This window comes from Gopherus evgoodei, chromosome 2 (genome assembly GCF_007399415.2).
Source record: "Gopherus evgoodei ecotype Sinaloan lineage chromosome 2, rGopEvg1_v1.p, whole genome shotgun sequence".
Lineage (NCBI taxonomy): Eukaryota > Metazoa > Chordata > Testudines > Testudinidae > Gopherus > Gopherus evgoodei.
In genome coordinates, this window is record NC_044323.1 from 158,640,735 (window position 1) to 158,656,864 (window position 16,130).

A 16,130-nucleotide genomic window follows, 5' to 3' on the forward strand; every position below is an offset into this window, starting at 1 on the left:
CTGGAATGTGAAGGCGGGGGGTGGAGGCACTGAGCTGCCATTGCGTGGTTGGCGTAAGTGGCGCTTTCTGGAAGCGGAGATCATAGCGGAAGGGGGGACAATCTGGGAAACCAAGCCAGCGCCTGCCCAGGCCCTCTGCCACTGGAATTCGGTTGTCCCCCTCTGAATGCTCTTTGCCGGCACTACTGAGCCCAGGCGCTGGTCTGGGGTTTTGCCACACTCAGGCAGTGCTGAAAGGGACCCAGAAGGGAGCTCCGAGCTACAAAAGCTCCCATAAAAGGAGCTCAAATCCAGGACTGAGACTGGAACTGAAACACCCCTTTAGACCAGACCATCTCATGCTCTGAAAGTCTCAGGAGAAGTAGCTGTGCCCCCATTCAACTCAGAAACTCTACAGTGTACCCCCAATCACGCTCAGTGCCCCCCAGTTCAGCTACACATCAACCACATGCACCGGCCTGCAGGGTTATTTCCAGTGGTTGGCACTTGTTTCTGGGAGTCATGGCTCCTTGTTTCTATGGCCATCTCTGGAAGGGAGCATCTCTAACAGCAGATCATGAGACTGGGACCCAGGGCTCCTGGGCTCATACCTGGCTCCAGGAGGGAGTGTGTGTAGTGGTAAGAGCAGGGGGCTGCAAGTCAGAACTCTCCTAAGTGCCATATCTAGCTGCTCTGCAACTGGCTCGCTGCGAGACCTCAGGCAAGTCCCTTCACCTCCCTGTGCTTTGGTACTCTTAAATGGGGATATGATACGGACCTACCAAACAGGAGGCTTATGAGACTTCATTGGCTAATATGTGGTGACTGCTTTTGGATCTTTGGTCAGAAGCCACTGTATTAATTGAAGCCACTGCTTGAGAAATGTATCTCTAAAGCAAACCTGGGCCTTTCTAACCAAGGGTTCCTTTAGAGCTAGATATCTCAGTCACCCTTTCTAATAAGGTTATTACAATTACAGGAAAGTTACATGGCAGTTTTGGCTCTCAGTGTGCAATTATCATAACCTTCCAGTTATGTGACTTTATCTTCATGGCTGAGTTACTTCTTATTACCCCTCTAATTCATATATACTAGTAGAATCCATGTATATTAATACACTCTTGTCATTCCCAGTCATGTAATGAACTTTCTAGCTATATGAATTACGTATCAAAAAGCATAACCACCCTGTGACTGCACTATAATTATATTGCCATTGGAATGTCCTGATTATAAAGTGTGATTGGCTTCCCGAGCACCGTCACCTTTGTCCTTTATGATCAAATATACCCCTTCTGGAGCACTGGTAACGACACACCGCCTCAGACCGGAGCAATGGTCCTTCTAGGTTTGCCAAGCACTCCACACAGAGTCAGCCTTGTCAGAAAAGAAACTGTAACACTTGTAATCAATTGCATGAGAGCTCAGCTCATTTGGAGTCTGCTTGGGCCTCTGGAAACATCAGGTGCTTAATGCAAGGCATTAGCATAGTCACTTCCATGCTGGCATGACACCCACTCATGGGCACAGTCAGTCCTGTACTAACAGCTCCACACCTTCCCTTTCAGTTTCCTGCAGTGATCGACAACAGATACTTCAGAGAAAGGCATAAAATACCCCCTAGCATGCTGTGTGACCATGTGGCCTAATGGATCGGGTATCTGACTTCACATCAGAAGACTAAGGGCTTGCATCTCTTCATGGTCCATTTGCTTCAGCCCTTGGATACTAAGGTGATAAGTGCCTTATAAATACCTTTGACAGTTATCTAGATAATGCCCCTTATTAAGTCCCAAAGTGCTGCCTAGTGTTGCTATGCACTATTAAACTACTGCTGCCTTTTGCCCCAGAGATGGCTCCATTTCACTGGTGGACCTGCCCTCGGTTTACTAAACACTTCGGCATGAAAGGTGCTACAGAAACGAATGTATTATTGTGTACTTCAAAGGTGACCTACCATATCCCAGAAATAGGTGTTAAAGCAAAGCAGTCAGCTGCTGAAGCGGGGGGGGGGGGGGGCTGGTGGCCAAAGAAGGAGATTAGGCTCTGAGTGACTTGGGTGACTCTCACTATTCCCCATGCTCCCCTTCTGGCCTCCCACAGCTTGCCTGTTCTGCAGTTCAGATCATGTCTGAATAGGATGATGAGGAGCTGACAGTGCAGAGCGCAGACCAGGACAAATCACATTCAGTCTCACTTCACCTAACTCCATTCTTCCCAAACACCAAGACATTTTGTGTGTAGACAAGCCTGTATTGCTTGTTACACTTATTGCCTTCTAATGGATTCTCAGGTCTTTGGAAAAAGAACGAGGGATACTTGGTGCACCTTAGAGACGAACAAATGTATTTGGGCATAAGCTTTCATGGGCTAAAACCCACTTCATCAGAGGCAGGCAGTGGAAAATATAGTAGGAAGATATATATATATATATATATATACAGAGAACATGAAAAAATGGGGGTTGTCATACCAACTATAACAAGACTAATCAATTAAGGTGGGCTATTATCAGTAGGAGAAAAAAAAATTTTGTAGAGATAATCAGGATGGCCCATTTCAAACAGTTGACAAGAAGGTGTGGGTAACAGCAGGGGAAAAATTGACATGGGGAAATAGTTCTTAGTTTGTGTAATGACCCATCCACTCCCCATCTTTAGTCAAGCCTAATTTAATGGTGTCCAGTTTGCAAATTAATTCCAGTTCTGCAGTTTCTCATTGGAGTCTGTTATTGACTTTTTTTTGTTGAAGAATTGTGACTTTTAGGTCTGTAACTGAGCGTCCAGGGAGGTTGAAGTGTTCTCTGACTGGCAGGAGCGGCGCCAGGGTTTCTGATGCCCTAGGCGGACGGCCATTTCGCCATCCCCCGCGGGTCCGGTGGACTTACTGCAGTGATGCCGGCGGACATTCCGCTGCTGGAAAGGCTCTGGTGGAGCTGCCGCAGTGACGCCGGCGGGCAGTCCGCTGGTCTAAAGGCTCCAGTGGACCTGCCGCAGGCATGACTGCGGTAGGTCTGACGGAGCCTTTAGATCAGCGCACCCTCCGCCAGCATGACTGCGGTAGGTCTGCTGGACCCACGTGCTGCTCCCCTGGAAAAATAGCACCCCCCAAAAATTCTGGCGCCCTAGGCCATTGCCTAGGTTGCCCAAATGGTAGCGCCGGCCCTGCCGACTGGTTTTTTAATGTTACAATTCTTGACGTCTGATTTGTGTCCATTTACTCTTTATTCAGATCTTCGGGGCAGGGACCTTTCCTTCATGTATGTTGATACAGCGCTGAGTGCAATGGGCCCTGATCAGGGTTTCTAGGCATTGCTGTAATATAGATGATAAGAAGTTGCTTTCACACTCTGTACCTCAGTTTCCCCATGTGCAAAATGGAGATGACGATACTCTGCTCCATATAAGAACCCCTATAGAAGAGACTAACGTAGTCCTTGTTGACAGTGGGGCTGTGACCCATTTGCGGTAGCTGCCCCACTCCCTAACCCCTAGTGCAGACAGACAAAAGCTGCTTCAAGCCCTGTTCTGAACCATGCAGCTTATCCTGGTTTCAAGCAGGGATAAACAATGCAGCTGCAAATAATGATCCCTAGTTCTTTTCACTAGTAGATCTCAAGCACTTTACAAAGGGCATCAGTATCATTAGCCTCATTTTGCAGGTGGGGAAACTGAGGCATGGGGGGAAGTGACTTGCTCGCGGTCATTCACTAGGCTAGTGACTGAAGTGAGTATAGAACCCAGGTCTCCTGAGTGCGAATACTGTGTTATATCCACTAGGTAACACTGCCTTCCCAGGTTTCCCTGGCTCCACTAGGGGTTTGCATTAGGGCAGTCATGTGGGTACCTGAACATCAGTGTCCGAAACCTGCAGTGCAGAGCAGGCCATACAATGGTTCCATGGGTGGAAAGGGCTAGTGAGGGCATAGGATTTTCTTGGGTTCTTCCCCCCCCCTCATGATGAAGGAGCCCAGCAGAGGGTGCTGAGCAGGGCTGGGAGCATGCAGACACCCTCCCCCTTTTGAAGTTTTAGTATTGGGGGGAAGATGTGATTTGGTGCTAACAACCCAAATTAAGCCTCACCTGGTACTTTCTCACCTCCCCCATTCAGGAAGTTTCCCCCAAACCACAAAATGCAGCTTAAAATAAACAAAAGTGTTGATCTTCCCTCTGGCTTGTGTGTGTAATGGGGGAGTGCCAGCTCCCATGGCTTCCTCTTTCCCTAGGCTTCTCCTATGGGAATGCTTTGTCTCATGTGATGATTGCCCTGGGAAGAGGTGCTAATATCACCTAGGGAACTGGCTAGCAGCAGCTTATCAAGGATCAGCTTCTCCACCCCACCCCCAATCCTCCCTGATGTGCACATCAACTGCATGGGATGGACTCGGACAAGGAAGGGAACAAATGGCCCATATAGGGATCCTGGGGAAAGGGCAAAGTGGTAGACATGGCTGTGTCTCTCCCTCACTCCCAGGGGGAAAGCTTCATCTGGAAATCCAGGGAAGGAGGAATGGATACTGAGGTAAGAGCAGGGGACTGGGAGACAGAACACCTGGATTCTGTTCATTTCTTTAGGAGAAAGTATTGTCTAGTGGTTACAGCAGGTACTCAGGCTTCCTGGCTCTGCCACTGACTCTCTGTGGACCCTTGGGCAAGTCCCTTCCATGCTCTGTGCCTCAGTTTTCACATCTGTAAAATGGGGGTGCTGATCCTGACCTACTACCCGAGGGGTTATTTCAATAGTATGTGCAAAGTGTGTTGAGATGCTCAGATGGAGGGAACCATAGAGGCACAAAGGATTTTATCATCACTTCTATCACTGGAGTGCGCTTCAGGGTTTGAGAACCTTTAACCTCCAGTTGGACAGTGCTGGGGCACAAGTAACAGCCACAAAGCAGTTGCTTCCCATCTATTGTTACCCAGACCCATGACTTTCAGAATTCACCTGAGCAGGTCAGGAACATCTCTCCCAGGACCTCCCACAACTGACACTTTGGATCCTGGTTTGAACGGTGGATGCAATACATGATCTCCTGTTGCATGTACATTTGTACACATGACGGGGTGTATGCAATACAGTTGTGCACATACCGGTGCCTTTCCCTGCAAGAGCATGGAATGCACTTGATTTCCTGCTGCCTCTTCCTTCAAACGTCTCAGCCTTTGTGGAATGTCCATTCTGGGCAGAAGGGGCCAGTAACTCTAGATATCCCCACTGGCTAAGCCACGCATGTGGGAGCATGGCAGAGCCTGTAGGCAAACCAGGGGGCCCATTTGACCCCCAATATACTCTCTATGCAGCACTGATTTAAAGGCGCTGCTGGCAGGGCTAAATGTCCCTGTTGGATCATGCCCACAGCTTCCCCAGTCTCTGAGCTCCTGGCTTGAGCAGTTGCACTGCATAGAGGGCAATGGGTCTCTCCAGAGGAAAACAAGCAGTGAGACGCTGTTATGGGATGATCAGAAGCCCAGGGCGCCTGAGCCAGGTGCATTTGGTTCTGCCGAAAAGCGTTTAAGGTCAGGAGTTCCGGAGACTCTGAAGGTTAAGCAAGAAATGGCTCTGAGCCTGCCTCCATGCAGACACTCGCCGCATAATTGTATTGCTATATACTGTCATGACCATACTAATGGGCTCTCCCACCTGAGAATCTCAGCATCAATCAGGGGGGAGAACCCAAGGCACCAAAAGCCCACATAGGTTCTTACACTAAGCCCTTCTCCATGGTATCTGAGCACTGAAGGTCATACAGCAGATAGAGGTGGCACCAGCTGAGGTCAGTAAGAAATGCCTGCCCAGGGTGTCATGCATGGAGCATTGTTTGGCGTAGGATGGGGGTATTACACTCTGCTTTGCAGTATCCAGCAGTGGTCACTGTCAGAGAAGGGATGGTGGAGTAGGGGGACCCTTGGGCAGTGGAGATTCTGGGCTCAATGGGCCAGGAATCTGATTTGGCATGACAGAAAGGGGGCTACCCTGGCCTAGATGGGCCCATTGTCCTGACCTCACATACCCATGTCCCCTACCTACTCCTGCAGCGTTGCTGTTCAGTCAGCAAGTCCATCTGGGTACTTGGGTCTTTCCAACACAGCACAAATAGCTATCTGTAGGAGTTGGGGCCCCCTGCAAGGCCCAGAATGAAGCTGAGGCCCCTCAGACCATTATTGATGGCTGTGCCGAGACGCCACCGGAGCCCCTGAGGGTTGGAAACCTGTTCTCACTCGCCTCCAGGGTTCTGTTTGCCTTCAATCAAGCACAGCCGGCATCAAAGCATCCCCAATGAAAACAGATGTCAACAGCTCCTGGCTGATGAGCAGGGAGGGGGCAAGAGCTCTCCCCAGTCCACTATCCTCCCCCCGCACACCTTAGCCTGGCAGCTTCTCGCACAGAAACGATGTGTTTGTATAGCTGATGATTGTAAACAAAGTCCTTGGCACTCTCAAGTGGTCCTTCCATCATCACTACGGGCTTCCAGGGGTCCTCCAGAGAAGGCCTGGGGCAGAGGGGGAAAGCAGCCGGCAGAGGAACCAGCCGTGCAGGAAGTAGGGGAGCAGAGGTGATGGCAGGATTGTGAGAAGGACCTTGGCACACTGGTGGATGGAGCTTTCAAGCCAAGGAGCAAGGATGGATAGATAGCAGGAGGGCTCAGTCCAGGAGAGGTGCGGCAGGAGTCCCCCTCTATCCTCTCTCCCTCTCTCGGACAACAACTCCGAGATGCGGAGAGAGAGAGAAACCAGGGAAAAATAGGAAATGAGTGAGAAAAAAAGAAGGGAAGATATAGTCACAGAGCAGGAGGGACAGATGGACACAGCAAACGGATGGAGGAAGGGCCAACATACTAGTACTATCAGCTTCTGTCCTCACCATTTGTTTCCACGTCCAGTGTTTGCTGATGTATCCTTGAGGCTCATGTGTCCATCTATCCGGATGATGCAGGCAGGGCTGGCTCCAGGCACCAGCTTATCAAGCAGGTGCTTGGGGCAGCAACTCCAGAGCGGGGAGGCATTTTCAGGTATTTGGTGGCAATTCGGCAGAGGGTCCCTCACTGCCGCTTGGAGTGAAGGACCTCCCTCTGAATTGCCGCAGATCGCAATCGCGGCTTTTTTTTTTTTTTTGACTGCTTGGGGCGACAAAACCCCTCGAGCCGTCCCTGGATGCAGGATGCTCAGACAATGCTCACTGGTCTCCACAGGGACGTTGTTGTCCTCCAGCTGTGTTGCCGCTGCCCTGAGCTCGCTGCTGCCCTGTCCCCACTCTCAGTGGGACTCCCCACCATGCCAACAAGATAGATGCTAGGGATGGCCAAGCATGACAGTCAAAAGTCCTCACAGGCAGTGAAATGTGCTCTCCTTTGCACTTCTTGCTAGCTCCTCTCCCCTGCCTCGCCCGGCCCCTTGTTCCTTCCCTTGTCTGTCTGCATCCATGGCAAATGGGCTGTGAATGGGACCCACCCAGAGGAGCAGAGGGGCTGCTCTGAAGTTGAGTTGGGCTGAGATGCTGGAACGCCAAGGTCAATAAGATAAGGAGGCAGCTCTGTTTACTCTGTCGGACATGGGAGGCAGGGGGACCCCTGCCCTTCACCTGGGAGGCCCCTTTCCCAGAAGCAGCTGGCATTCTCTCCAGGGGCTGAGTGCATCTCAGCAGAGGCGGGGATTAATTTATTCACACCCACTCAGGAGCAGCCATCAAAGGGGCTGCTGTGTCCCTGCCCATTATAACCAGTGGCCATGTAACCCAGGATGACTAATGGGGGCATGCTTGTGCGGGCCTAATGTTGCCATGTAGCCACAGCTGGCAGAGGAGCATCAGCACGGTCTGGAGCTGGGGGAACTACCTGGAATGATTTCCTAAAGGAGAGGGGGTTTCAGAGAGGTCACATGTCCTCTTGGTTGGCATAGTACACAGTATTGGGGGTAGCCATGTTCATCTGTATCCACAAAAATAACAAGGAATCCGGTGGCACCTTAAAGACTAACAGATTTTTGAGCATAAGCTTTCACGGGTAAAGAAACCTCACTTCTTCAGAGTACATGGTGATCACATGACCTCCTATGTGCAATCATATGTCACGGGGCCAGTGCATGACAGAGTGAGCGGTATGGTGCTGTGTGATCATGAGGGCCCAGTTGGTTGCATAGATGAATGGTTCAGCATGGCATGGTCCCATGATGTTCCGTGCTCAGTCCTTGGCTGAGAGGACCACATGGTCCTCTGGAGCGGTAGTGCATGTGGTCGCTCAGTGCCTGTGCAATCACATCTCACTTGGCTCAGTGGCTGACAAGGCGTACTGATCAGGCAGGTACGTCTGTCTACATATCCGCTTACTTGATGCTCCATGGTCCCACAATGCTCTAGTGGTCCAGTCACATGCCCTGTTATGTGATCACATGATGCTACTGTGGGCATGTGATGCCCTCTCGGCTCATAGGACACCTGATGCGGTATTAGATGACCATCTCGTTGTCTGTGCCATCACCTCTGCTGTTAGGCCAGAAGTGACACGAAACCCTGTGCTCCGTGGCATGTATGTAGAGGCATGTATGTTTCTGCCTCTGCTGTTTGCCTTCTAGCCTGCTCACTGCACAGGGTCTCTATCTGAGCTGACGGTAGCTCAGAGAGGTCTCTCTGGGGACCCCATAGCAGAGTCCCTCCAGAGTAGCCGGGGGCCCCTTGCCATGAAGCAGGGATCTGGTGCTGCACATGCTGGTAGCACTATCCCTGTCAGTCTCTGGAGACACTGGCTCAGAGCCATCCTCCAGAGCTGTACAGCCAAGGAGTGAATTGGAGGCGGACAATAAAGAGCTGGGTGAGATTGTGCCTGCAGGCTGACGCTCATCTTGCTGATGAGACCTCGGAGCGATAGGCAGGGCTGGGGGAGTTGCTGCTCAAGGCTGCCGTTCGTGTGGATCCTCTGAGCACGTGGGGGCCCTTATCGGTGGCTGGCGTGCTTGCCGGGCAGTGCAGGGGGAGGCCAGCATGCACGAGTCAGCTGGGCTGATAACAAAGGCCAGAGGGAGTTAAAGGGCAGAGCACTGACCCTCTCAGCACAACCAGAGAAGAGAGCCAAGTGCTGTATTGTTCAATGTGACCAATCAAAGGAGAGAGCCCAGGGCCAAAATTCTCAATGCAACCAGTCAAAGGAGTGAACCAAGGACCGAATTGCTCAATATGACCAATAATGGAATCATAGACTTCAAGGCCAGAAGAGACCATCATGATCATCTAGACTGACCTCCTGCACATCACAGGTCACAGAACCTCACCCACTCCTAATCTCTGGCTGCATTACTGAACTCAAATACTAATTTAAAGATGTCAAGTTACAGGGAGTCCACCATTTACACTAGTTTAAACCTTCAAGTGAATCATGCCCCATGCTGCAGAGGAAGGCAAAAAAACCCCAGGGTCTCTGCCAACCTGATCTGGGGAAAAATTCCTGCCTGGCCATAAACCATCAGTTAGACCCTGAGGTTGTGGGCAAGACCCACCAGCCAGACACCTGGGCAAGAATTCTCTGTAGTAACTCAGAGCCCTCCCCATCCAGTGTCCCATTTCCGGTCGTTGGAGACATTTGCTAATAGCCATCATGGATGGGCCATGTGACACTGTAGGACTCCCCCCCCCCCCCCCGAAACATATCAAGTTCAATCTCGAAACAAGTTAGACTGTTTCCTCCCATTATTCCCCTGGGAAGGCTGTTCCAGAACTTCACTCTTATCTAATTTCAAGTCTAAACTTATTGATGCCCAGTTAGATCCATTTGTTCTTGTGCCAAGACTGGCCTTTACCTCTCCCATCCTGGAATTTATCCCTCTGATGTATTGATAGAGAGCAATCATATCTCCATTCAGACATCATTTTGTTAGGCTAATGAAGCCAAGCCCCTTAAGTCTCCTCTCCTAAAGTAGGTTCTCCATGTCTCTGATCATCCTAGTAACCCTTCTCTGCACCTGTTCCAATCTAAATGTATCTATCTTAAACACAGAAGACCAGAATTGCACACAGTAGTTCATATGAGGTCTCATCAGTGCCTGCATAATGGTAATAACTCTTCCCTGGCTCTACTGGAACTTCCTCGCCTCATGTATCCCAGGACTGCATTAGACTTTTCCTTGGCCACATCACGTTGGCATCACATACTCATCCTGTGATTGACCAATATACCCAGGTCTTTCTCCTCCTATGTTGTTTCCAACTGATAAGTTCCCATCTTATAGCAAAATTCTTGTTGTTGGTCCTGAAGTGCATGATCTTGTACTTTGCACTATTAAATTTCATCTCATTTCTGTTACTCCAGTTCTCAAGGTCATGCAAATCTTCCTGTATGATATTCCGGTCCTCCTTCATATTGGCAGTACCTCCCAATTTTGTGTCATCCACACACTTTATTAGCACACTCCCACTTTTTGTGCCAAAGTCATTAATGAAAATGTTAAATAAAACTGGTTCCAAGACTGACCCCTGAGGAACTCCACTAGTAACCTCCCTCCAGCCTGACAGTTCACCTTTCAGTACGACCCGTTGTAGTTTCCCCTTTAACCAGTTCCTTATCCACCTTTCAATTCTCATCTTAATCCCCATTTTCTCCAATGTAACTAATAATTTCCCATGTGGAATCATATCCCAAACCTTACTGAAATCGAGGTAGATTCGATCTACTTCATTTCCTTTGTCTATCTTCTCAAAGAAAGGGATCAGGTTGGTCTGGCATGATCTACCTTTTGTAAAACCATGTTGTATTTTATCCCAATTACCATTTACCTCTATGTCCTTAATTGCTCTGTCTTTCAAAAGTTTGTTCTCAGACCTTGCGTATAATTGAGGTCAAACAGATCAAAAGAGAGATCCCTCACCATCTCCTCCTGTGGTCTCCAGGCCAGCACTAAGCTCAATAGAATGGGGCAGCCTTTCTAATAAAGGCTCTGTTCCCTACAGGCCAGTCTCTGGGATTATTCCTCAGCTCCGGCACCCCCAGCACCGGGCCTCTGGGTAGCCCTGGAGCTCTCTGCACAGATCTCTGGACAGGTCCTGTATCTCCCTTCTTCATCCCATGGGCTTCTCAGTTCTCATCGCGCAGGCAGGGAGGGGTGGTCCCTCCCTGTGGTGCGGACATCTCCAAGGTGCTGTGGGCGCAACATATGGCCAGGAGCCATCGAGGTGCCGGAGAGCAAAGCGAGGAGGGGCCTGTTTGTGGAAGCGGGCTGTGCAGGGAGATGAGAGCCTATGTGGGGTCGTGCCTCCTATCAAAACCTGCAGTGATGGCCTGTGGGGAGCCGCCACACCCGCCCGGCTGCGAGGGAGGGGATCTCTCGGCACATCACAACCCTCCCGGGCCTGCAGCTGCCACAAGGAACTGGATCACAGGCAGCTCGGCAGGAATGAGGGGCTCAGCTTCCTCCAGCTGCTCTGCCTGCCCGGAGAAGTGGTCTGTGACAGGAAGGGACCTGGAGGCTGTCAGGCAGAGCTAGCTTCCCTACAGCAATACCCTGCCCATGCTGGCCATCCAGCAGTGTCCCACAGTGACACCTGGTTACCACTCCTGGGCTCCTCTCGTGACCTACTGGAGACAGGGCTGCTGCTGTATCCCTCGCTTCTCCCTGCTGGCTTCCTCCAGCTGCCTCTCCTCTCGCAAAGCCTTCAGGCTCGGTGCTCCAAAGAGCTGTTTCAGGGGAGGGGCCTGAGTAGCCAGGAGGCCCCCCTTGGAAAGAAGCCAGGCACTGGACCTGCAGGGGCAGCTGCTGTGACTCACCCTGCACTGCGGCCTGGCCGGCAGCTACCCGACGGTGGCTTCCAGTGTTTATGGCGTCCCCATTTGTCTGCTGCTGGATGTGTGACTCCAGCCCTCAACAGGTGGGCTCCATTTTCACAGGGGCCAAGCCCTTCACACAGCCCCGTCACTTCCAGCCTTTGATCTCCCCTTGCATGCTGGGGCCAAAATAGATCGTTAACAGCAGGGCAATGCCAGTGGGGCACTGGGTCCCTAGAACGTGCCAGCCAGGGCTCATGCCTGGATGGACCATGCTGGGACATCTTCTGGCTGAACAGGGACCTGCTGACACACCAGCTCCCCTGTTGAGAGGCAGTGCCAGTGCAGGGTAGGAGGTACCCATACAGGGTGCAGGCACTGTGTAGGCTTTGTCCCCCACTGTGGCATCCCTATGCTGCACCAGTCCCCCAGATAGTTTGGGGCTGCTGCCAGTGGACAGCAGGGAGCAGGAGGGCCACATCAATTCATGATTGTCCCTCCAGTCCAGAGAGGAGGGCCATCCTAAGAGACAATCACCTTGCCCTGCAACTCTGTCTAGCTCTCCATCTTCTGGCTCATGGACTGTTGCCCAAGGCCTTGGCACTTCAGCGGAGGTGGGAAGAATATGCTTTAGTTCAAACTGTCACCTCTCCCCGGCCCATGCTGGGACCTGGCTTGTATTGCCCAGTCTAAACAACACTGCCTCGGTTTCTCCTGTAAGAAGCGACCTGGATAGGGAATGCAGGTGCCCTTTGTCTTGGTAATTTACATAGCTACCCAGCTCAGGCCAGGGAGTGCAATGAGATGAGGGATGAGTATTAAACAGCAAGATCTGCTGGGATCAGACTGTGGAGAGGAAACAGCCCCATTAAGCCCCATCTCGTCTCAGAAACCAGGGCAGGCGCATCCCCTCCAGTGCATTCTCCACCTAAGCTAGCGTTATGGGCTCCAAGGGATGGGGGGATCCCAGCCTTTCTCAGGAGGCTGACTCTGCAGCCTGGGAGATCATGCTGCTGAAATGCTTTTCTCTGAGACTCCAGCTTTCCTCAGTTTCATCTCCCCAGGGAGAATGATGGGCTGAGTCTCATGGCAATGCCTGGGGCTGGAGGGGGTACAGTGTGTGTGTGTGTGTGTGTGTGTGTGTGTGTGTGTGTGGATCAGATATTCCCTTCTGCACCCCTAACCCTCTCATTCATTCTCTCTCTCTCCCTCCCTCCCCCACTTGCCCCCCTCTCCTCCCTAGGGATAGCAGCAATCCCTTTTGGTTCATCCCCCTCCCCCAGGTCCAGTCTCCCTGCCACACACCTGGAAGAAAATTAAAGCTGGCCATTGTGGAAGGTTTTGCTCCCCTCTTGGAGCCAATCTCACAGCACAGCAGTCTCCCAATATGCTCCGAGGGGTGGCAGACCTGCCACAAATACCTGCTAACTCCAGACCAAGGCCAGGTCAATGGGTTATAATTGTCTCTCCTGCTGCTTGGTAATCCTCTATTGTCTCCTATTCACAGCCACCCTTGTTACTCTGGGGACAGACTGTGTGTGTGTGTTTGGGGGTGGGTGAAGGGGGTTCTTCTATAACGACTTTTGAGCTGTCTGCTAAGGTATGAGCTTTTAAGAGAGGGGCATCTACTGTTTCAGAGAAAGAAACTCCAGAGCATTGTGGGGGTGATCTGTGCAGGCTGCACTGCTAATGGCAATGAAGATGAATGTTTTACAGTGTCAGGAATGCCAGTTATCCCAAAGCACTTCACAAACTGCACCAATAAAAGGCTCCTTCACTGAAATGCAACTGCATCTGGGATGCAGCATCACAACCAAGCCACACACAGGAAGGGGGCAGCAAGGGACATGTTGGCCAAGGATGGTAGGGTAAACATCTACAGTTTGGGAAAGCGTGGGAGGGGAGCTTAATGTCGGGGTTGGATGGTCTTGTAGCCAAAGCAGAAGGCTGGACTCCTGGGTTCTAGATAGCACAGTGAGGGTCTCACACAGGGTATGTGTCAGTTTCTGCCTCTGTAGAGTGAAAGCTTGTCCGAGCATGGCTTTGGGGTCAATAGGAAGGGGCTGTCAGATCTGTTTAGCACGGAAGGCAGATGCTGCGGCCATGCTGGAGCCCAGCACTCCTAGAACCAGCAACCCACTTTAATGCTTCCCTTAAGTGCAGCAGCTGGGTTTGCCTCTCTGGGTGACCTGGTAATTAGGGGAGCACATGATGCCCCAGCTGGCATAAGGGGCCAGGTGCTGCTGGGGGTACAAGTTGGGGTTAGCAAAACAAGACCCTGGCCAATCTTGCTTATTAAAGATCCCATGGCACCTTGGCTGAGAGTTGAACGTTAACTCGCTGTTCTAGCCAAAGTCACCAGTGATTCCAGGCAGGGGCAGTGGATTCTTCATTGCCTATTTTGAATGGTCAGATAGCTCCACTCCCCTGCCGCGAGGGGCAGGGGTGGAACTGAGAGTAGGGGTCAGGCTTAGGGCCCTAGGAGCCAGCAGCGGAAGATCAGTGGTGGCTGTAAGTCAGGCCTGAGGGGACATCATGGGTCCATCTGCACTATGATAAGAGACGGCTTAGCTCAGTCTTGGGATGTGGCACTAGAACATGGGAGTGCAGACATTCGAGCTTGGGCCGGAGGCCCTCTGGGGGTCGGGTGTCAGAGCCCAGGCTCTAGGCTGTGCCCCACTCAGCTGACCCAGCCTCTGGGAGTGGGCACCATGGGATCTTTTAGTGAAGCATCACCATCCCCAAGAAAGGCCTCTGTGAGTGAGCGGAATTCCCTGCTCCTTACTCTCACCCTGGCACAGCAGCACTCCCAGGCCCCTGTTCCAAGCAGAGATGGGGTGGCCTAGCACTGCAAGCTGAAGACTACCCAGCATCCGTGGCTATCCAGCTCTGGGACTGCAGAGTTTTTATAGCCCTGGACAAATTGGGAGCCTGGCCAGCAGAGCAGCAGTTGGATTCAGTAGCAGAAGCCTCTGTTCCTGCTTCCCACCCCTCAGCACTAAACCTGTCACCACCTCCATCAGGCTCTCTGCAGTCAGGCCCCAGCTCACCTGTTAAGTGGCCCCTATTTAGCTGCCCTCCTGCAGATGCAGTGCAGAGGGGGATGGGGAAAGACCCAGCTACTGCAGGAGCAGCTGGGCAGAGACCACCCTTTAGACCAGGGGTCAGCAGCCTTTCAGAAGTGGTGTGCTCAGTCTTCATTTATTCACTCTGATTTAAGATTTCGCGTGCCAGTCATACATTTTAAAATAATACATTTAAGAAGGTCTCTTTCTATGTCTATAATACATAACTAAACTATTGTTGTTTGTAAAGTAAATAAGGTTTTTCAAATGTTTAAGAAGCTTCATTTAAAATTAAATTAAAATGCAGAGCCCACGAGAACGGTGAACAGGACCCGGGCAGCGTGAGTGCCACTGAAAATGAGCTTGTGTGCCGCCTTCGGCACACATGCCATAGGTTGCCTACCCCTGCTTTAGGCAGCCTCCTCCTCACAGAGCATCTGCTAGACATTGCATGCAGGACAGCAAGGGGTCTCAGTCAGGCTGAGCAGGGGGGTTTGTGCATGGACAATGGGGTCAGAAGTAGGCCAGGGATGGCAGCGAAGCAGGCTGCCCTCTTGTGGGGTCCCCATCCCCGGGAGGAGAAGCCCTTGCATTAGGCAGATGGCACCCAGCCAGTGCTGTGCTGCTGCAGCCAGCATAGCCCAGTGAGCACATTGCTCACTCTGCAGTCCCTTCTCTTTGTACCACTCCCAATTATGTCATGTCTGCTGGCTGCCAGTGCAGCCCCATGGCCCTGTGCACAGACTGGCCTCCGGTGCATGCCAAGCAGCAGAGGCTGTCCTGTCTCCTCACTTCCATGTTCCCAGTTCTAGGTGTCGCACTTCCTAGCCGCACAGCTACAGACCAGACAGCCCATGGGAAAGGCTAGCATACCCCATACGGACCTCAGTCTACGGCTGTAGCAGATGCTGCCCCAGGTCCTGACAAAGGTACACAGGTGAGAAAATCTAGGTTATTAATAGTCTGAGCTGGCTCAAGGGGGTAGAAGAAAGCTGGCAGACTAGGAGAGATAGGGGAGTCTGCCCTAGCAGCCTCCAGTCACCATCTGAGCAGAGACCAGGGCCATTTCTGGGGCTTTAGTCTAGCAGTGTGGGGTGACATTACTGAACAAGCAGAGGTGCTGGAACGATTGGTACTGGAGAGTACTGCTGCACTCCTGGCTTGAAGTGGTTTCCATCATATACAGGGTTTATATACAGTTTGGTTCAATGGCTCCCAGCACCTCTGTGAACAAGGCTGGCTCCCTGCCATGAACTGGTTGAGGATCGGGACCAGACTGAGTTTGAGGCTACGCATCATTACCAAAGCATATGGTATCTCTATGGAAAATGAGATATATACAG